Below are 23,849 nucleotides of genomic sequence, written 5' to 3' on the forward strand. Positions count from 1 at the left end.
TTGGGGAAGGTGTTGAAACTGTCACCTCCCCACAGCACTGCAACATTGCACTATTAGACAAAAAGAGGTTCCAGCAACTCCTTTAGCAACTTTGTCTTTTTGTTATTTAAATTACTTGTGGAGCTGCTTCCTGTGGAGCTGTGGGTGCGTTTTAGGCATGCTTTGAGCACAGAAGGAGCAGGCCTCCTAGATGTTAAATTTGTGACTCTCGTAGCTCCTTTAAATGCTGCGGTACTGGACTCTATGAAAGTTATGACTCGAGGTGTGCTCATCTGAAGAACTTCAGGAGCTTGGGAAAAGTTGGAGCACCAGAGTGGTCACACACAGGCTTTGTGGGTGGCACTCGTGGTTCCGGCACCCTGTTCTTTTTGTGGAGCTAAACCTGTTTCTGGCTGTGTCTCAAATCTGCAGTTACAGAAAGGGAGAAAAGCACTGGCCAGCCTTAGAAAAGATGTTGGGAAGAGGAACATGTTGCAAATTGTGATATTTTGGGTAAGCACTCAAGGATTTCATAGACAAAATACTAATTTGCTGTAGACTGTTTGTAAAAGGCAGTGTGTTTTATCCCCTACTAATAATTACGTGGCATTTTGGCACATATGTGGAAAACTGTTGTTCCCAGTATCTGCTAGGAGATCATATCATTTCCTTTTCTTAACTTGTAATGCATTTACCTGCCTGTGATTTATGTAGCTAGGAAGGAGAACTGAAGCACTTACACAGGGGAGAGGATGGGTTTCTTGTATGCCACAACTGTAAAAAGCTAAATCTTCACATCTTTAACCCGTAGAATAGTGTTTCCAAAGAGGATGCCTTAAACCTGTTTGTATTTATTTATTAATTTCACTACTCTATTATTTCTACATTGTTTAACAGCAGCTGACGTCTTCCCATATTTTTCAAGATCCCAGGGTGTTTGTTATAGTTACAGTTGTTCTTTCTTTGAGATCAGCAGAGTAGCTGGGTTTCTACAGCAAATGGAGACTGCAGATCTGTTTTAGCCAATGAGCCATTAGTTTATGCTAGTGTAGGAAATTCTGCTTTCTATTAAACTGCAGCAGTTTATTTATATTCTCACAGAGTTGACATTAATATAGTATCCAGTCCCTTTAAAATGTGCACTGCTTGTTTCATTGTAATTCATCTGTATTTTTTTTTTTTTTTTTTTAAAAAAAAGGTTAAATGAGTTGTGTGTTACACATGTTGGTTTGATGATAGGGCTGGAAGTTCCTGCTTCAGATAAAGGAGCAAGGATTAGCATTAAAGATATAATTTTACCTCTCTCATCTCCAAATCTAATGCTTGCTTTGTGCAAGGAGACAACTGTATCTTTGCAAGGGATCCTAGGAGGCACCTTTGCCTGAGTGGATGAAGTGCAACCTCATCGCTGCACTGCAGATGCCCAGCTAAACTGTCAGTAGTGTCCCTTCTTTTCAAGGCAGCTCCAAAGACCTAGGAGATGTGTTGTCTTTCCTTAAGGCCACCCTTGTTACCCCTTTCTGTGTGGGTACGAGATGACTACTTAAGTATAAACTATTCTAGTATAATCTGAGTAATGCTATATTATCTGTGCTGAGGGACATTTAATACAGGAAGGTTTAACAGAGGCAGGAAAAAAAATGCCCTGTCCATTACATTGGACCTGTATGTATAGGTAGGATGAGGCAAAATTTCAGATGTTCCCTTGCTCCTGACTACCCTGCAAAAGAAACAAAAGCTAGAGTGCAGTCCTAAAACAAATTATTGCATTAAACACCTGGAAAGCTGAAGGCTGAACCGTGTAGTGAAACCTAATGACTGCCCTGATGAATGATTCTCCCCAGAAAGCTACTGGCCTACCCTCCAGGGATTTTCCCTTTGTGCTAGCAATGAACTTGCAAATACCCTTACATACGTCAGGGTACCTTACATATATAATAACCTTACATATTAGATAACCTTATGTATCTGCCTTTATGTCTGCGCAACCTGTTGCACTGCATTTCTTAGGTCAGTAGGAACATCATAGCTTTCAATCTCCCTATAACCTCAGAAAATGGCACCAGCTGCAGTGGCCAATTATTTGGGCCATTTTGTGCTAGAAATGGTTCTTCGGTACTGTGCTAACTTTAAAAAAATACATTTTTAAATTACTCCAAAGGAAACTTTAAAAAGTAGGAAGCAAGGGTAGAGGGGATGAAGAGAGAGAAGAAATAGAAGAACTATATTAAGACTTAAGCTCTTTGTGTTCTGCATATAATGAAGCAAAAACAACGTAAATTGCCCCCCTTCTCTGCAGCAGAAAGCATCCTTCAGGCTGAATCGCGTGTGCACCAATTGCAGAGGAAGTTTAAATATAGTAGAGGAAAATAGGCTTACTAAAAAAGTTGTGAGCAGGCTCTAATTTCCAACATCACCGTTCAACTCTGAGGCATCCAAAACGTGTGCAAACAGACGTTGCCGCAGCCACGTCCAGAATCGCACTGACTGTCACTCGCGTGGGTGTTAGTGTTGGACACCTTCCTGCTGACCCGTGTTTTGGGTTGCTCCAAGCTTCCCCGGTTCATCCGATGAACAAGGGGGTGGAAACTGTGTGTTGCTGGTGGGGGAAGGAGACCTTTCTAACTCTAATGGGAAGGTGGGTGAGGAAATTAGTAAACGTGGACCCTATTATGCCTTTTTAAAAGAGAAATTTCAATTAAAGAAATACATGTGCAGGAAAACATAACAACTCCCCATGCTCTGCTTGAAACCTGGAACAAATATAAACACTTGCAAAGCACTTTTCACAAGCACTTTATAAATTAGAAAATGAAAAAGGAAATGACATTAAAAGCTTAATTTTGAAAATGCATAATTGCCTACTAAAAGTAAGGAAATTCCAATTAGAGGCAAAAATACTCAGAGTCAGAGGAGCAGCATCAAATGCTGTAGGATATCTAAACCCCCAGCTGACAGAGAGCTTCTAATTTAGGGCCAAATTATGCTCTCCTTTATGCTCGCATGTATCCCCAGGAACTCTGTGCACTTCATCAGGCTACTTGAGACTTACCCCAATGTAGCTGAAATGATAAATGAGCCCTGAAGAAGCTTTTTGCTGTTGAGAATTCTTTCAGAGCCTCATCATTATTTAAGTTCTTCTCTGAATAATGAACAGGCAGAGGTAGTAGGGGAAAAAGACTAGCAGGCCTGAACTTACAATTATAATTATATTTCTGTAACTTTAACAAGTCCAACTTTGTCGGAGATACTGCAATTTGAATAAGTCTTTATTATTTACCTCTGACATTTAAATCCACTAAACACTGGAAATACAGAAATTCCAGATCAACGGGATAAGTGGATCCAATTGCAATGCATAGCCCTGTCTAGTTCAGGTGGGGGCTTTTCACAATTATCTTTCAAAAGCTGCTTACTTAGAAGTCTCAGTAGTATGCGACTTATTTCCAAGTCTAAGTAAAATGGATCTATACAGCTGGACATCTGTGTAGCATCAGAAATGTGTTACGTATGACTGGGACCTTCAAACACTAGTTTTTCTGGGCATGTCTCTTGTGCTTCGCATGATGACTGATGTCGTGCTGCCTAATTAAATCAATACATCTCCTTAATGTCTTGCAGTTTCTGAAATTTCTTTTGCTTTTTAGTCCATGTATCATCTTTCATAGCCTCTTTTCTCATGTCAAGGAGCAATTTTTCCCCTCTTCTTTTTCAGCAGAGGCACAGTAATTCCAGTAGTCTCCGTATAAATGTATTTTTGAGAAGTGTATTTAGTACCTCTAGTAAGAGAATCGTTGAAAGATAACCAGTAGCACCTTCTGCTTCCCAGTTAAGTTTATTTTCACCATTTCATAGTGAGGCCCTTCTGCATCTTTTGCAGACTGAAGTTATAAACTGAACAACGGAAATAACTTTTTCGCAGTGTGTTGTGAATTCTGTTACTGTGGGGAGACAGTGGGCGCGGAGAGAGATTTTCAGCAGGTAATATGAAAGGATGCAAAGGATCCCACAAAGATTTTCACTTTCTTCAAGCCCCGATAAGGATTCAAATTAGGAATACGGCAAAAAATCTCAGGGATATTAGGAATATGGGCTGAAGCTCCCTAACAGAAGGCTTTGATTTGTTTCCTTGGCTTCTGCCATATAGTGGAGACCTAATAAAGGGAGTTTAAATGCTTTCTGTGAAAAATATCTTTTCCTCAAAGAAAATGGCCTAAATATTTCTTGGAAAATGTTCATTGTCTTGGATATTTTTTCACTTTCTCTCAATAAATCACACTTTCACACTTTCTCTTCCTTTCCCTTCTGTTGAATCCTATTTACTTACAAGTTTTGTAGCAGGTGAAGCACGAGGAAAGGAAAGGAGAGCACAAGGGAACAAATGCTCAATAGTTAAATGTTTTCCTGGAAAAACTTGGAAGAAACAAGCTTCCACAAGAGCCAGCGGAGCAAGACGAAGCACAAAAGACGAACCGCTGATGTTTTAGGCAACCCTAGTAACAGCCCAGGCTTGCACAGCTTGCTATGATTCAGTCGTGCGGTTTAATAGGGGAGTAACAAAGTTGGGCTGAGTGCGCTGAACAGCGGTAATTCCCAGAGAGCTTCCCAGGTCCCGTCAAACATTGCAGCTGGCTCGGAGGCGGTGACACGAGTGCGTTTTATCGTGCTGTGCTAGTCCCTAAGTTTGCAGACATGTCCCCGTCCCTGCAGCTTTCCTAGGCTTACGGAGACCACCGGGCTCCTCCTCCCCGCGGCTGTCGACTCACCTTTTTGGTTTGCAATCGGGGAACGGCGAGACCCGGGAGCAGGAACCCAGATAACTACCTTCTTTCCAGCCCTTTTTAGAAAGCCACTGGCGCTGGACCGGCGAGTGGTGGTGCAAGCGGGAAGGGACAGGCGAGGAATCACAACCTGAGTTGCAGAGACGTCAGGGCAGAGCGCTGCTGGGGCAGAATGATGATGGCACCCAAAGCATCTTCCCCAGCGGCTTCTCTGGGAAGACTTTTGCAGGTAGCCGAAATCTGTCCTCATGAGGCTGAGCCCAGGGCCGTTCGACATGACTTTTCCTTCTTTCTTTGCACTATATATAGCAGGCACGTTAGTAAAGGCCCTGGATATAAAACGAGTCCTCAGAATGCGTTGTTTCATCTACCAGCAACCTGTCACATTGCAGCTTGTCCTGCAGGAATCCGGGTTGCATTCGGAAACGCGGCTCATTATCCGGAGGTGACATAAGGCGGCGTTGGCCGGTCCGCTCTGCAGCTAATAGAACTGTCAGCTCCGCTGCCAGTCACTTGTCAGCCCATCCAGGAGCACGTTAAAAGCCTTGAAAGGAAACGGATCATCCCAAGAGCAGAGTCTTAAAATAAGATTGACCCTTATTTAAATGTACATGCAAAATGGCTTGGACTTTTCCCTCCCACTGTTGTTTGTACAGGCTTTTGTTTCACACAGAGTCAATATGTGAGTTGAAAATATGGCATTTTTTGGGAAAATATGTGTCAGAAGTGCCAAGGGCTGTTTGGTGGTCAATGCTTCGTGATAGTTTCAAGGTGTACTTGGAAGAAAGGTTTTCAGCTCTGTCTCCTTCAAGTGTCTTCAGCCTGGTATTACTGCCTCATCCAGGGGACAGTAATGAGCTGTGCTCACTTGTTGCGTTGGATATTTGTGCCAAGGGTGTTTACAAGGGCTCTGACTGATATCAGATACAAACTTCAATGCACAGGGACACCTTCACGAAGAAAGCAATTGAGTCACCAAAGGAGAGATCTAGCAGGTGAAACCGCACTGAGGCAAGAAGCTGCTTGTTGGCTAATGAAGTAGAGGGGCTGACAGCTGGTCTGACAAAGTGACATACACCTCTCCAGGTAAGTGAGACTCTCTTAATTTAACTGGAGAAGTGTCAAGATCATCTTCTGAGTAAGTCAGAAGTAAGGAAGTTTCAGACAGAAAGAAGGTAAGTTTCAGAAGGAAAAATTAAATCTCAGAGGCCCTGAAAAGGAAATTAGTTATGGAAGTTGGTGTGCTCCATGGAGGAAAGGTTTTCTCAGACAAGAGCAATGGGAAACACAGGATCTGCCAGGGGACAGAAGCCCTGGTGTGTCAGGAGAGCATCTGCAGCAAATGAGTGGGATACTGAATAAAAAGAACCTTTACACCTCCTCTTGTAAGCAGACTGAGTGTCATCTTCTTTCTTAAGCCTGAAAACACTTTTGTTTCTGTGTTGTCTATTTTGGACGCTGTAAATAGGTACTCCTATTTGAATTTTACCTTAGCTCAGCTTGAGTTAAAGTAAGTGGTTAAAAAACAAGATTTTCCTTGCTAAAGGCTGCTGCAGCCCTGATAGGTACCTGGGAGGTGGTATCCCAGAGGCAAGGAGTTGTCTCTTCCCTTGGTTGGGAATCACTGGGTGGGATCTTTAGCAGGATAGTGAGGTACGTACTTGACTCTCAGTGGTCCTGAGGGAATTTGCCATCAGTACACTTGAGTCATGCTGGGTTTTTATTCCTCTCTGGAAGAGTAAACCTCAGTGCAATGAGTGAAGTTCTCTTTCTCTGTTTCTTTCTCTCTTCACGAATGGCTATTGGCTTGCTGGGAATACAGGTAGCTTAGCAGCAGTCATGTCAGAACACTGTTAGTGTCATACTGCCACGTGGATATCAGAAACCAGCAAAGGAAATTATCGCTGCCATCTCTTAGGCAAGCCCGCAAAGGCACGGAGGTAGTAATGCACATCCACAAGCATTTACGCAGTTCTTTTCGCATTCCTCTCTTTGTTTTCTGAAGCAAAAGAAACCCTCCTTGGCAACTGTTTTAAGGCTAAGGGCATGCTGAAAGCCAGCGTGACAGATGGACATGAGACACTGCAGCATTCAGGACTGGCGGAGCAGCTTAGTGGGATTATGGAGCCCATGGGCTGCACAGCGAGACCCTGGTCTCTCCTCAGCAGGGAAATAACCCCGGCTGCCGCCTGAGTGAGCAAGCAGGAAGCGTGTAGGAGACACATTCCTGCATCTTAACAACTCCGAGCCCTTTCCTGGAGGTAGGTATTTGACCACTTTCTTGAAAAGCTAAAAACAAAAAAAAACGGGGGGAGGGCAACCTTAGGCTTCCTTTCCAACAAGAGTGGAGAGGTATCAGTCCCACTTTCACATACTGGCCCGGTGGACAGGGCACTTACTGGGAGGCAGGAGGCACAGACTGGCTCAGCTGTGTTTTACCGTGCCGGCGCTGTGGCCCGGCCCTCTCCTTCGTGCCAGCCTCGATGGCTCGCTGACTGCACAGAAGAGTGTTGTGTTCACCGAGCGCAAGCCGTTCACCTCGGTTTCGTTGGGTTAAGTTTCTCCTGGAAGGGGAGAAAAGGGGCTGAAGAGCAGGAGCTCCTTCCTTGTGCAGCAGGAGTGCGTTGACTGCCTCTGCCGTACCACGCACCATCCCACCTGTTAATCCCACTCCACATCTCATGGGACGATATAATATTTCCCTGGGATCGAGAAAGACTGTTTAGCCCAGTAGTTAAGATGCTCATCTAGGAAAGGCGAGCCATGGACTCTCTTCTCTTGTCACATATTTCACGCTGTCATGCTTTTCCATTTGAAATCATAGTTAACTCATGCCATGCGCAGTGAGACTGGGTTTCTGCAGTTTAAGAGAAGCAGGGAATTGATTGGGTTTCTCAAGCTGGTCTTCAGATGGAAGGTTGATTCGCTTTTGTTTCATTTGATTTGCTGCATATAATCTTCAGTTAATAAGTAAGCTAGGAAAGCTGAGTGTTTCCTCCCAAACCCAATAATGCATATAACTTTCGGGAACTTCAGCAAGTTCCCTGCCCCTGGCATAACTCCCTGTGTAGCTTATGAGCATGGAGCCAGATACCCGATAGCTGCGACTGTGTTCCAGTGGGTTCTGCTTGCCGTAAATGCTACTAAAATGACTCAGCTCTGGGAGGAGAAACATAACAAGGCAAGGTAGATGTCAAATGTCTATTCAAGAAGATTTTGCTACCAATCTCCACTAAATAACATGTCAATCCTGTCAGTGTGGCCATCAGGCAGAGAAGTTAAAAGGTAACAAAGCAATCAGTGTAGCTGACTTTCAGGTATGTCTTCCAGTTCCTATCAAAAATGGTTGTCATCATTCCTGGAATTCTTTACAGCAAGAAATAAAGAGGGTATATAAACACTGGAATTTTTCAACCGAGATTTTTTCAGTGTCACTGAAAACTGACTGTTCTCCAGCCTCATTAGTAGGAACATCTGGGAACCATAATCTGTCCATCCCCACGTGCACCATTGAGAAACTTAATGAGTTTCTGAGTGTCTACTGTCTGTAGTCCATGGTCTTGGCTTATTAGATGACAATGAGTAAAATAATTTCAGTGTCCATGAAAGGCACCCATAGTAGGTGATTGGAGCTTGGCTCTAGCTCCCTTTGGCAGTCTTGAAATCTTTACATGAAGTCTGATCTTTCTCACTTTTCCTTGACTGCAAAAAATGTTTTATTTTCAAGTTTTATGCAAACACGATTGTAATAGACTTAAGAAAGAACATCTTTTTGCTATCCAGTCACAGAGCCTAAAAAAGTATTAATTTGCATAAGGGCAATCAGTGTTACCATGTTAATTCACTCTGAAGATGGTGACCGAGCCACTGAGAGTTTAGTTGTCTTGATTCCAGTCACCTTGTTTCTTACACTTACTGGACTTACTCCCACCAAGTATGTCCAATATGACAAGGTAGCACTGAGATATTTCGCTTTGTTCTTGACCCCAGCTGCCTATTCTTCGTCATGGCACAATCCTGTTTTGTTACGAAATTGGTGCTGATGCCATTTCTTCATTGTTTGTTCTGTTTCCTTTGAGGTTCTGCAGTCAAAACAATAATACTTCATTAGCATTGGCATTTAGGGGAAATTGCCAGATCTAAAATTATCAGGTATTGAAGTTATTATCAGTTATATAAACTCTCCTGCTTCAGGACATTTAGTTTGGGGATAGACAAACAAGTTGCTCCATAACAGCCAAATTTAGGATTTTGGGAACTTCCTTTTGAAGTTGCTGGTTCTGGCCACTGTTGGAAACAAGAGAGATGACAGTTCCCATGCAGTATAACAAAGTCTGGATGCATTTCTTATTAAAAAGAGCTCACACTCCAAAATAAACATGGGCCAAGGAAACTTAAGGACTCTGCGTATTTCTGCACTTGTGTCCCTAAACTTCATATGTATTAAACTATGCATGAGATATATAGTAGGTTTCATTCCTACTAGATGGTAAGACATCACTTGATATCGAAAGTATATTTAGATTTAATGTACGTGTTGGAAATACAGACAGTCTGGAGCATAACAGAGTCAAGTTTATTTTTGGTAAGGTGACTCCAAATCATATTAGGAGCTGGGGAAACGTCATCAGTTCTCGAGCCAGTCACAGCAGCAATAGCTTTATTAGCACTCATTTACCATTTTAAAGAACAAAGGTTAATAAACAGGCGATACAATATTTATTCTAATATGGATCCCTGGAGTACTAAGTCATCTTTAATGAGAAACAAGGTAATTATCGGTTCTGTCACCTTTAGTCTCCCGAATACACTTGCAGCTCTTTAATATGTGCCCTGGGTTGTTTGATGGAGCATAAACATTCCAGGAATTATTGTAAAACATTGCAATATCACCATATTAACATAAGACAGTGAAGCCTCAATATGAAATTATGTATTTAGAGGTGATTGGAACATTTTTTCTTCATTCATGAGAACTAGCTAAGATGCTAGGATAAAACAAATACATCAGTCGTCCCAGTATGTAGTTACCCTAATAATTGCAGATTACTCAGTTCCTCAAATAAGAGATATTTTTGGTTTTAAAAACGGAAAACATAATGAAAAAAACTTGACGGTGACACTGTGACAAATCTAGGAAAGGTCAGTTTCTAAGTTTACATCGCCTCTGTTACATCCAGAAACCTCATAGAGAGGAGTATGAGATTAGCTAGGTTTAGAAGAAAAATCAGGAATGTAATAACATTCATGAAGAAAGAATTTGGAATGATTGCCTGAACTAAACAAAAACGTACATAGTCAAGCCTCTGGATGACTGCATTCTTCATTTTCCTCTGCTTTGCTGTATTGGCTAGATCAAAGATTGGGGATGGGGATGTAGGTGTCCATGCCTCTTTGCAATGTCACAGGATGTAAATGAGGCTCCTGTTGGAATTGGGTTACAGCAAGGCAATTAGGCGAGCGGTGCTCAAGCGTGCGCTGCAACGTGCCGGCAGAACTGAAAACAGCTTCTGCCGGGTCCATTCTTCAGGGCAAAATAAATGATTGCTCCCAAGCTCTGAGACAGCCCAGAGATATGACCTTGGGGCTGAGGAGCACCGAGAGGGACGGTTCTTGCTCTGCCCCTCAATAATCCCAATTTACCTTGGGGAAACTACTCAAAGGGCTCTCACAGTCCCACTGTAGTACTATCGGAGGAGGCCCTGGGTGCAAAGCCAGGCATGTGCAGGTAGCGAGCAATGCACAGCAGGTCGTGTTGTCCTCAGGTTATAGCTGCTAAATTAGCTCCAGGCTCGGTTCGTTATGGAGTAATGATGGATTTGCATCTTTGCGTTTGCTAGTCGATAATTATCCTCTTGAGTGAAAGTCCTTATTGACCTGAACAAAATATAATTGTGTCTCCCTTCAACTTTCATTTTTTAAAAGCGTTTCTCTGGCTGACCTGGCTTTCTGCAGCAATGATTGTGTTTGCTATAGATTTCCTTGGCAACATAACAAAATGGAAATAAGAATTTGCACTAATCTTTTCTGCTTCAGCTATAATATGCAATAGTCATTTTTATATCCACAGCAGCTGTCTAGCTTTGTTGTTAGCGTAGAGGTGAAAGAGCTCCTAAGTATCACTCGTGCAGATGAGGTTTCTCTCAACGTGCTGATGCCACTGCTTCTCAATGTTTCACCTTTCCCATTGACTAAACTGGGATGAACAGTAGCACTTTCTCCTGCAGGTGCTGAGGCATCTCCTGCTGGTTGGCCCCTACTTTCAGTTTAACCTCTGAAGACTGTTTTCAGAAGTGCTAACACTGGTAAATCTACCTAAAGACACTGAAAAGTTCCAAACTCTGAGAAATCAGCCCAGTTTTCATTCTTTGAAGGTCTGGAGAGCTGACACCTTTCTACTCCTCTCCTGGTGCCCTGGCTGGGAAGCAATGGGGAAATTTGCTTCCAGGTGCTCAGGAAAATGCCCCAGCAAACTTTGAGATAACTCTGCTTGGTACTTTCTCGATACTGAAAGATCAGCAGATGTATTTAAAATTGTGCAGTATAATTCTACTTTATTCCCTCACAGCTAACTACTGTTATCAGCGGCTTTGAGCCCTTGCAAAAACTGCATATAGCACTACTGCGAGCAATTTGATGTGGTAGGTTTATTACCTTAATAGGCAGGAGAAAATTTTACAGACCACTCCATGCAGAATTAGGTGTTTTGTTACATTTAATTAATTCAGGTTCATGTAATTTTAGTGCAGCATAAGCAGTTAGATGTTGAGAAATGGAGAACATAAAAATAAAACAGAAAATCACTCATTTCTCCAAACCTGATGATTTCAGTTTGGTTTAAAAGGCTTTTGTTAAGAGCAAGAGTTAATAATCAAGTTAGCAGTGCAGCATAGGGTTGAAGCATTTTTTAAAAATTGAAGTGTGGTCACTTGATGCAGGAACCTGAATATTTAGTTTAAAATACCAGCATATGCTTGTTCCACATGGGAGTGCACTGTAAACAGCCCCAATTACTGCTAATTGATTTAAACCTCAGAACTCAGTAGGAAATCACAGATGTTAACTGCTCAGTGATGCACTAAAACTTCCTAAGTTTTCACAAAAGGTTCAGAGTAATTGCAGGTATCTTTTCAAGGCCCAGGGATTATATAAAGCAATTCCACAGAGAGCTGTTCCATCAGAAGCGCTGATATTAGCCTTATAAGTCTGTTAAGGAAAATAACTTTGTTTCGGGACCTTTGCCCTGGAGAAGTCTGAAGAAAATGTGTAACGTTTGTATAGTGCAAAAAGGAAAGAAACTCCCTCTTTTTTGGACCCCTTTGGAGGATTTCAGAACCCTCTAAAGAGAAAGTTAGCCGGTTGGTGCCATTTCCTTGAGAAGCTGAAGAAAAAATACAGTAAAAACACTCAAAAAAATCCAGTCAGTAGAGAATATGTCTCCTGAACTGATGTGCAACACTGAAGCTTAAAGTATGTGGCTGAGAATATGAGGAAAATATTCCAGAAGTCTTTGATTAAAAAGCATAAAGACCCTCTGTGGGCTGTCTGTGACTCTAAGGTTTAAACAACAGACATAAGCAGGATGCAATAACCACTTAGATGTAAATGAAGACAAGCTTCAGCAATCAAATTGCTTCTAGAATTAAAATGGCCCTGTCTCCTCTCCCTGTTCCTCCATAGAAACTATCTGCAAAAGCTATCTGCTGGCAAATCCTCGTCTTCGTGTCCCTTTCTGTGACAGTTACGGCGATGTTCTTCCCAGCAGCAGTCATTTTTCCGGAAGTTAAAGAAACATTTTTTTTAAAAAAAATACAAGGCTAGTAATATAAATTCTTAAATATCATTAGATATTCAGTAATATCCCAAGCTGACTGTGAATTTCCTGGCAAAATTAAGTGTTGCAAGTAAATTGCTGGCAGGTTTTCTTTTGAGCCCAGCATTCCCAGCAGGTGAGTTGTGAGCTCAGCTTCCACGGTTTAAGGCTTGAGGGCATCTCTGGGGTGCAGATTGTTTTCTGCCCGCGATCTGGGATTTCAGGAGTTGGTGGCTGTGCAGCAGTGCTGGGCATGTAGACTATTAGCAGTAGTTTGCTGAAGAACATCAGCCGGATACAACCTTGAACTGGATGTCAAGAGAACTGGGGTCTGCTCTGTGACTGCTGTTTTCCTATGCCTCTGCCTGCTGTTTGTAAAATGAAAGTATTATTTGTCTCCTGTGAGGCTTTCTGATCTCCTGTTAGAAAGCACGGTATGTCAGGCGTGCGGTTGCAGGGCAGGTGGGGAGCCCCACATGGGGCTCCAGACCCATTGCGGAAAAGACAGCAGAGAGCGAGCCCCTTTCCCAGCGAGGGCTCCTTGAAGCTACGTGAGCATTAGCATCAATGCAGAGAAAGTGGTGAACGCTGCCCTTCTGCACCCGAGGTTCTTCTTGTGTCAGTGCAAGCCAGGACCTTTGGGAGAGGTATCTGTCCTGGATCCCACTGGCCAGAAACACAGGGCAGCGTGTCCTAATGGGCAGCATGACCATGTGAAAAATGCACTCTGGGCTCGGATGAAGAGAGCAATCCTGCCCAAATTCACCGGCAGGATTTGGGGGATCCTCTCTGCCTCCAACTATCTGCAAATCTGTTCCAGGGCACAAAGCTTAGCTGGCAGCTCCTTCCTACCCCTTCCTCTCTGAAATCCAAGGAGACAAAACAAAACATGTGGTTAGGGATCATTCGCAGACGTACAGGATCACGTAAGTCAGAAAGCACCCTTGGAGGCCATTCACCCCAAGCCCATGCTCAAAGCTGAGCCAACGTCCACCAGATCCCTCAGCCTGGCAGGTCTCTGGACAGCGGGAGGCCAGGAGTGAGCTGTTAGCAATGACAGCATCCTCCTCGCCTTTCCCTGCTCTTGCTTCTTAGCAGTTGACTACAGTGGAAGATTCCCTCAGCCTCTATCTGTTCTTGTCACTGCCTTCCAGTAGCTGTGGATGTTTTATATTGTGTCCTTCTAATTTTATATTTTAGGTGCACAAACTCAGGAAGATCCTTTGTGTATGTTGTCTTCCTCTGCAGCCTTTTGACAATCTACATGAGAAACCAAAGACGGCCAATATATACCTCAGGAATAACAGTCTGAGAATCTGGAGTAACATATTTTGTTGGTGTTATGCATGCATCTTAGAAATGTTATGCTGCTGCTCATTTAATGAGATTGTACTGAGGAAAAAAGGAGAAGGATACAGGCGTGGCAAATGTGTCTAGAAAATTTTTAAATGCCTGAGCGGTGATGATAATGTGAGCATGGGTTTATTGCTCTGCGTTTTAGAAATATGTTTTTAAAACTTCAAATTTTACTAGACATTTATTTGCATACAGACCATTCTGCCTTTTCTTCCTGTAATTTTATTGTAACTGCAATAGAGATTTTGGAAATTGAATGCATCCCACTACATATGAAGCCTCTGAATATACTAGTGGGTTGCTAGTGATTTATGAAAAGAAAGCACCATTTGCTCTACCCTCTGTGTATCTGATAGAAAAATGCAGTAAATTGAGATGAATATACCCATTCCTTGCAGATGTGGGTGGATATAATGGCGATACAGAATTCAGTCGTATAAAGGTTTCTCCTCTTGCCTTATGAAAGCTTAAAATAAACCAGGCCTTTCCCTCTTTACTCCTCCAGTCTGGTACTGGATGCTGCCACTGGGATAGCAGTTTTATTGAGAGTTGAGTCTTCTCTGAGACTGTTTCAGTGGCCTTTAGGTCTCTTTGAACCTGTCTATCGTTCTTGTCTTCTTTGAATTAACAGGGGATGAGAAGAGGAGGTCTGGCCTCTCCTTCACTGAGGTGGCTACTGTCATTACCCTGTTCTCTTTCTGAGTCCCCCACTAATTCTAGTGTCTGTTTCTAGAAAATGGCTTTTCAGACAATATTCTTTCACTAACCAGAGATATTGTTCTTAGGAGTAACTCAGATTATTTGAGCATTGCAAGTAGAGCTGAATAAGCTGCAAACAAAATTTTATGCTGCTAAGGATTTAAGAAGGGTGTTGATAGAAGACAATGTCTTGCAGAAAACTTGAGAGATTCAAAAATAACCTTGCAGCACCTGGTTTTGTCATGGCATTAGGTAGCTGCTGCAGACCTGTATGCTGTCTTTCCTGCTGTGATCCAAAAGGTGAGAGAAACAAAATTTTACCCATTTCCACATCTCATTAATGAATGAGTTTACTTGGCAATGTGATACTCTTGATCTTGGTGACAGCGAGATGCCTGTATAGAGGTCTCGTCTTAGTGATTTGTTGGGCTGGATACTAAACCTATAAAATTTTAAGTATACCTGGCCATTTAACATAAGACAAAAACCCTAGGAATGTTATTGGTCAAAATGCTTTCGGTGAGACCCATACAACTTCATGTGCATGTAGCAGACTACAGATTTTTATCTTCTAGCTTGTTTACCAGACAAGCCTAGTGCTCATGAAAAAGTAATATCTAGCTTATCTTCAAACTGCTGTAGCTTCTTAGGCCTTACAACATGAAAATAAATATTATTCTCAACTCTGAGGATAGTTTTAATCTACCTTTACGATAGCGACAGCTGAAAGTAAATCACATGAACATCATCATACACCACGGCTTCTTCCAAATTATTTGCAAAGAATACAGTTATTTCAACAAGGTAGGGAGCACTGATGTTCCCATCGCCCGTGCACAACATCCCGTGGGTCAGCGGTGCTGTGCCCCAGGTGCCACCGCGTGCTGCTGTGAGGGGATGCCATAGGTGAGGAGCTCACCTGCGGCTGTGGCTGCTCTGAAGATGTTTCTAATATTGGGTTTGTGTTATTGATCTCTGTTCTCTCTCTGGAGCAAGGAAAACCTACTGAAAGAAACCAACAAGCACAGTAATGCAAAATGTAAGGAACTAACTTGTGTTCTTCATTAAATAGAATTGTGAAATACTTGCTGGAGAGCTTAGGTCATCTGTGGGAAGAGTGATGAAAGTCACACTGGCATGGGCTTTGGGTATTGCTTATGTCTCTTCTTTGCCTTCAAAATGAGCAAATACGGGATATAGTGAAATGCGTGAGATTCTGAGGTGTTGTGCTAACTGAATTTCACCCTGTATGTGTACAACTATAATGAAATATACCCCTCAGGCCAACTTACGTCAGCCAATAATGCGAAGGCCAAGGAAAGTTTAAATACGTTCTGCCAATCTGAAAGCAGAAGTCCATGAAAGGCCACTGAAGCAGGAATGAGCTTTACCTAAAACCTTGTAATTAAGCATAAACTGTTGCGATTCAGGCTCTGGTGCAGTGGGTTCCCTGTGGCCAAGGCCTCGCATCAGCACACTGCCGCAGGTAACAGCGGATTTAAGCACGCGGGCAAGGAAACCACTAGGAAAACTGTCAAGACCTCAAGGTGAGCAGCATAGCTCAGTGTGTCCAGCTTGGGGACCACGCTGTGAGGTTGCAGGAGACATCGTGTCTCGTGTGTCTGTCCATGCCAGGAAGTCCCTGTGTTGCTGCAGGTTACATGCGACAACGCTGTATACAATACCGATAATACATAACGTAGACCAGAAACCTTGCTTGTTCTACTGTTAATATACCAGAAACCTCATAAACTTTAAACTAAGCCTTGGCTGGTGTTGATATAAACAGGTTATAATTAATGGACAAAGCTCCATCTAAAACACTGCAGGCATGAGTGAATTAAACTCTCGGAGATTATGAAGGAATTTACTGGGACTTCATATCTAAAGCTGTGGTTAGATGGTACAGTAAGTTCAGCTTTGGGCCTCCTGATATCAGATCCAAAGCGATGCAGTGAGCTGACATGGCATGAACTTACCCTGTGGTTTCAGACTTGTTCCAGAAAACTTGGACGGGCTAATTTTGCACTGAGAAGCTTTACACAAGATTAGGTTTCAGCTGTCCTCTGTAGCTGATATAAAGCGCTCCTGATTCCATAAACCTAAGATAAATTCCATGTTGAACATGGAGGCTGTTCAGCAGAAATATGACCATCTGTTTTCTGCCTGCCCTGGATCATATATGAACTACTGAGTAACCTGATAGTATATTGATAAGCACTAATGATCACAGAGCCATAGGCTCAGAGGTATGAACCTCAGACTAAAAACTGTTTTCAAATGGTTAGGTTTTTCTCTTTGTGGTAGCTTTGCTAGCTATTCCTTCAGATATCCACTTGCAAAAGGGAAGCATTAGAGGCTGAAGTGGAAGGAATCAAACCAGCTTTCCATTGCACGATTATATTTTATGACTTCAGGTCAGAGGAAGAAAACTTTGTGAGAAAATGATGCCTTCTACCTTCCTCTCTTCTCCGTACCACAGAGCCAAATCATTAAGGCTGTGCTAATAACGTCCGTTTGGGTTATCTGAGCAGTTTTGTACGTGATAAACATAGGAATAAATTCAATCAAGTGTCTGTTGGTTAGCTGACCGATGTCAACTGGAAGCAAAAGGAAGCAACATTGTTCTCTCCAAAAGCAATGACGGACTTCAATCCATTGTCCAAGTCCAGTATTTTGCTAGTTTGTTTTATCTTTTCTCTACCAAAAATGTCTTTAGCCAGTGCAGTGCAGATACTTGTCACAGTCCTGCTGTCTGTTTATCTATCTGTCATTCTTACAGAGCCCTGAAACAGATAATGCTACATTAAGCTTGATTTGTTGATGCTGTCCTTATTTCACTCACACCAGTCCTGTTTGTGTCAACAAGACCTGATGAAGAGCATTGCTTTTTACCCTGAGGGAGCTGGAAACCTATGTTCCTTGTACAATAGCCCTGTTTCTCTAAATCAGATTTTATCTACAGTTAATTCAGCTATCTTTCTGCTCCTTTATGCTGATTTAAAATTGCGGTAAGAACTTTTCAGTAGCTTTGCCTGTTAGGATTACTGATAGGATAAATATAAAATATTCATTGGTCTTTTCTAATGAATATCCCAAGTTTGACAAGGTTTTTCATATGCTTTACCTAATGGCAAGGAGTAGGGGTGAAGGAATACAAACCATGTGGCTCTTCAAAGCTCAATTTAATTTAGCAGACCAAGAGAGGGATAGTCTCTGGGAGAGAAACTGCCTTTTTGGCAGTTTCCAGTGTGCTCTCTTGGCTGCTGGTGGTCCGTGGCCCATGCAAGGCTCATGTCACTGTGTGCATTGCCCTGTTGGCTGTGGCTTGCCATGCTCAGCCCATTTGTGCTGTGCCCAGCTCTTGGCCCAGGTGAGGCCGTGATGCTCCTGTGCCACCTAAATGGTGGATAGGAGTGTCTTGAACTTCAGTTTTGCTTCTTACAGGGATTAGAGCCTAAATGACTCTTTTTTGATTAAATACGAAGACTCATTAACAACATATACAAATAAATAACTTCTTTCTTGTTTTCTCTGACATGTTGCCATTTCCATTAAATTCCATTTCTCTTTTTTGCAGGACCTGCTTCTGCTTGGCTGGATGAATGCAGGGGTCTCTCTGTGTCTGGAGCACGGAGGCGTGCTCCCTCTCCCACCATGAATAGGGCTTGGTTCAGTTGTCCGGATGGAGGTGAGGCCAGGAGAGGCTTCCTGGGTCATCAAAGGCACTACTTCCCGCATCCCTCTTGCTGTTTTCCAGCCCTGCCTGGCCCTCGGGACTGTTCACGTGACTCCTGCTTAGGCTTTGGGATGAACATGCAGCTCGTGCTAAAGCCTCGTGCAAGCTGGGAGCAGTGCTGTTAGGCTAAAGCAAGAGCAAGACCTAAACCAGATACTCAAGGACAAAAAAGAATCTGGTCTGCCGTCCTTGCAGATTTATAAATAACTGCTTGTTAACACCTGACAGGACCAAAACTCTTTGGAAATCAGTAAATCTTTGCCCAGTGACCAAAACAAGCAACAGGGATGCTGCAGGCCAAACGCCCGAGCAGGAAGGTGTGAATACACCAGCCCTCCCAAACCACCTCTGAAGCAAGTCCACCAGCAGCCTCGCGGCTGAGGTCTTGTGTTCTTAGGGCAGTTCAGAAACCGCCTGCATCGTGGCGGAGGAGGAAGCATAAATTATCAAGTTAACGAACTAGCGAATTAAGTAACTAGAGAAGTAACAATTTAGGCTAGTCTACAGAGAAGGGATTAACCCCCTTTTTTATTTTTGTTTATTTTTTTAACCTAACGAGTTTGGGATCCTGTATATTTGACAGTTCACAACGAACTGTGACACCTCCCCCCCACTGCTGCAGTGGCACTGGGTAGCTGGGGAGGAACCATTTCACAACTGGGCCCCTCTTCTGCAAGCCCCAGCGGATGATGGTGGAGTAACATTACACCAGCTTTGTTTGCTCTTCTCAGGCAAATACCAGTTGCTAATCAGTTGTGTCTGCTAATCCTTTTCCAAGAATCTTTCTGGAGCAGCCCAGAAAGACTTAAATCATCTCATTCCTCCTCCTCACATTCAAGAAATTCCTCTAAGCGGGTTGAGCTAGGACAGCCTGTTGTCAGGCCTGGTGGATTGTGAGTTGCAGTGTCCAGGTACCTTCCTAGGAGACACAAATGGGAAAAAATGCCCCTATTTTAGCACCCACCAAATTGTCTTCTCAAATCAAAAGCTTGTGAGGACCAGTCTTGGGATTAATGGAATCCACAGGACTGGTCTGTCCCTTGGCAAAAAAAGGGAAAGCGCATATCTTTCTGTTTGTGAAAAAAAGAAAGAACAATTGAGAAAGAGCTTCAGAACCAAATCCTTTTTCTCTAGTGTGTTTCAGGAGCAGCTGGCTGTAAATGATAATTGTGTTCTATTTAGGAACAATAAATTAAAGCAGAGCTAAGTAAAAGGAGTGATATTCCCAAAGACTTGGCTGATAATTTATAAGCACTTGTAATCACTGTAATTAAAAGTACATTAGAAATCTATAGCTACAATATGAAGCTGCTTTAAAATGACAGTTACTTTCTTGTGTCATGTACCTCTTCCCAGTGATGAGTTGTACTTGACAAAGTTACATTTACAATGCATATAATCAAAAAGTACCTAGTGCATGCTTGCTGGACTAAGCTGTCTTTCCAAGAGTATCTCCATACCTTAAGGAACCCGGGGGCTTCTGAGTTGGGAAAATACTGAGCATGTTCATATATTACTTTGTCAAAATCTGCAGGTGCAGCATTCTCTAGGTGCAGCAGAAACAGAAAAGGAAACATAAATCTTAACTATCTCCATATGTTTGAAAGGTTAAAGAGCACCTTTCTGAGTCTCAGAGCAGACGTGATCCTGTTCCCTTTAGAAGCAACTGCCTGTTACGTGATGTGGTCACGTCGTAATTTTATTGCAAAGCAAAACCTTGTTGGGTTCCCTCAACAAAATTCCTCATTAATTGCAGAGTACTGTTTCGATTTAAATCCTGAAATTTTGCAGAACTGAAGACCCCAAATTAGAGATTTGTGAGTCCAGATCCCTGGGAACGCCAGCAATCTCCGAAGGCTCAGCAATAGCGTTTTGTGCTCATGACAACAAGCCTTAAATCTTTCAATAAATGATTCCCATTAGCAGCTGTTCAATGGTTAATTAGGTTCTCACTGTAGGTTTTTACTGTTTCTTTGTATGTGTGTGTAAGTGCCTGTCTTCCATCTCGTGTCAGAGATACCATGTGCTCCTCTGGGAGGACAGTGAGAGAGGGGACGGGGTCCTCCTGGTGCCCTGTATTTCATCTGCGTGTGTCCCCTGATATGGGCCTAATTAGGGTGTGGAGCAGAAGTGATCAATTAACCTCTGTGAATGCCCAGAGAGCCAATTAAGTCCTCATAACTCAAATATCTCAAAGCGTATTGCCAAGATTACGTCTGTCAGGGCAGCTCCTATGGTGCCTAGCCTGTCCCTTATTCCCTCTTTGCAATGCCTTCTTTTAACTTGAAAATAGAAGACGCATTTCCAATGTGAATTTGAAATGCAGGCTGGTTTTGGACTTTAAACTTTTAGTTCTTCAAAACGTTCTATTATGCTGCACGATGGGAAAAGAAGAGGATCTGTCTTATGTAACTGTGAACTTTTTTGCAATGTTTGGCTCGAAAGGAGTGTACAGGGACAGGGTGGGCCGGAGGTTAGCTCAGAACAAGGGCTGATTTAGTACTCCGTGGGAAAAAGCTAGGTAAGAGTAACATGGGGCACTCTGAGGCCTTCCAGCAACTAGAGGAGAGAAAACTGAATCAATGTTTTAGCTTCTAATCACCAACACCCAAATTCTGCAGATTTTTTTCTTAATAACAACCAAGTTAAAACTAAAACATGTCTAAGAGGTAAGAAGAGGACAGAGGTCAGGCAGGGCTTGAGTCTAGTTTCTGAAATTTTGGATTTGATGGAAAGGGCCTTTGGTGTGGGAGATACAAACCGAAGCAGGTGACTGGAAAATAAATGGAAACTCTTGGAAAATGAAAATGCTTCCTGAGAAGGAAGGTGCGGTTAGATAAGGTCAGAGATGCTTGCAAATTGCTGAGGTCTTGCTTTATAATAGAAGAAAAGAATAAGCAGTGAAACTTTTAAAAGGTGTGGACGGGCATGAAAGAAGCACAAACATGAATATAAGAAAGCCAGCAAAAGTGATAGTGAGGCTCTATTACAATAAGTAAATATAAATTGCATATATGAAATGGAATAAAATGCTATTTTTTTGATTGCGTTAATTAGCCTGTATATGCTGCCATGGTGTTTTACCATTTCTGAACAGCATTATGCCAGATATTTACATATTGCAAATACTGGGTGTATTTACCCCAACTGCATAATTATATACAGTTATACAAGTCAAATAACTGCAAAAGAATTGACAAAATTCTGTATATGTTCTATCTCTTTTTAAAGTAATGTGACTAACGTAACCTAAACACCCACTGAAATACAGAAATAGGCATGTAATGGGAATATTTTCCTTCATGTATCCATGCTCCTCTATATTTAAATCACTGTTAATTATATATATATATAATTTCTTTATTGCTGCAAATAAACCAGATGGGTACTGTTCATTTTTTAGTGAAAAAAGAGAAAAAAGGCATCAGAGAAAAGTGTTTGTAATACTTTCATGCAGAGGACTAAAACAACTTTAGTAAGCATCTCTCAAGAGTTATATTTGATATATTATTATTTAAACTTGTAATTTAAAAATATGCAGGTTGCCAAAGGTGGAACAGTGCTGGTATGACCTGGTGTTCGTTTTACTCCTGCTGCCGTTTCAGTGTAATGAAAGGTAATGAAAGTGCTAAGGGCACAGATGACCCTTAGGACACACAGACCTTCTTCACCGCTGTTTGAGGAGAGGTTTTAATGAAATCTGGATAGGTTTGGGGGCGGGTGAAGAGGGCATCAGGGAGAGCATTGCTTTCCCTCCCATTCCTAAGCCTCGTTTTTTTGAAATAAATCTAGGCTCCTGCTCTTCTGGAGCCGGTCTAATGGCAAGTGCTGAAGGAATCCGGTCCAGATCTCCAGTTTCTGCCTGTCTGCAGCCCTAGGCATGGAGAGGAACAGCAAGAAGCATTCCCAAGGCATCCAGGGTCGAGAAAAGCCAGCGTGTGCACCAGCGCCGGGTGTCCGAGAGCAGGGCACCCGAGCAATTGGGAATTTGAAACCGAGTCGGCCCGTGCAACGGCAAAGCAGTGCACGTCCGAGCCGCTCCGGCCTCGTTTGATGATGAAAACCGGCTCGGCGAATATGAAAGGGGAGGGAAATGACGAAGGCTGGACGTGCCCTCTGCACCCATCGGGGTTGATGGGAAGCGGCTGCAGCTGCCAAGCCACTGCGTAGGGGCACCAGAGCGCAGCCGGCACGGACGCAGAGCGAGCAGGGCTGTCCGGTAACATATTCTTTTGGCTAACAAGAAGTACCTTTAGCCCATTGGCTGTTTAAAGATTGAGCTTCCAGAAATACACATTTGCACATATGCAAAATTCAACTGAAAGAGAAGCCTTTGGCTATTGCTTCTGTGAGGGCAATTCAGGAAATGGTCAACATGGACACGCGTATTTTTGGAAGTCTTACCAGTCAAAGCATAATGTAAAATGTGTTTACTTTTCTCTTAAATAGCTTGCATGCAGTAATGCATTCTCTATCCTCTGTGGAGAAAGTGTTTCTTTTTTTAACACTTGCAAAACCTACAAGTCTTAAGCGGTGCATAATTTGCTACAGTGTCTCCTACTCACCTTGGCGGACGAGCTCTTTTGAAAGTCAGAAGCAGGAATCAAAGAACGGCAAGTTTACCAGAGCATCTGGGAGTCAGTGGAGCACTGAAAGGCAAGCTGAATACAGCAAAGAAAGAAGCTGGGTGACTTCCTCACCTCTGTTTTCACCGGAGGATGCTGGAGAGAGGCTTGCTCGCTCTTGCTCCTTACAGAAAGCAGAGCTGACTCACTGCTAGAGTTTAAAGATGTCAGAAGAAGATGTGTTTCTCAAGCCATTGAATTCAACATACAGAAAAGCTGCCAGTTTTCCTGGCTGTGCTACTGCAAGGTTTCAATAAGCTTGCAGAGTCTGTAATGCTGCTCCCCAGGGGAGTCACAAATGTCACATACATACTCACTAAAAAAAATGGTCCAAATAAAAACAATGCTAATGGATTTGGCACTTACAGACCAATAATTCTTTCTTTAGAAAATTGTGAAAAACAACGGATTGTAAATGTATCAAGGACTGCTTGTGTATCATTCTTCAGGCAAAAGTCTCCCTGTGTAACATAGGAGGATGTCAGCTCTCCAGGACAGGAGGCCTTTCTCGGCAGAGCCGAGGACCAGGATAGGCACAGAGTGGACCACAGTCTCGCCTGCCTCTGCCAGCCGATCTCCCCTTTAAACACAGCGTCAGCAGGGTGAGCTGGTGGGGAAGGCAGACCAGCGAGGGCGACGTCGCCCAGCCGCGCTGCCCTCCTGCACGGCGCCGTGCCCGTGGGCCAGCGCTTTCCCTGCTCCGCGCACCGCTCCAAGAGGTGGATGAGGACAGGCAGGAGCAGCGCGAAATCGTCACTCCCCTCTGAGGAGTCACGCAAAGGGCCTGACTCCTGAGCGTGTGCTGAGCCAGCACCTTGGTCTCGATACCTTTACCTCTGCTTGACAGGAGCTGCAAT

Source organism: Rhea pennata, chromosome 3, assembly GCF_028389875.1.
Source record: "Rhea pennata isolate bPtePen1 chromosome 3, bPtePen1.pri, whole genome shotgun sequence".
NCBI classification, from domain to species: domain Eukaryota; kingdom Metazoa; phylum Chordata; class Aves; order Rheiformes; family Rheidae; genus Rhea; species Rhea pennata.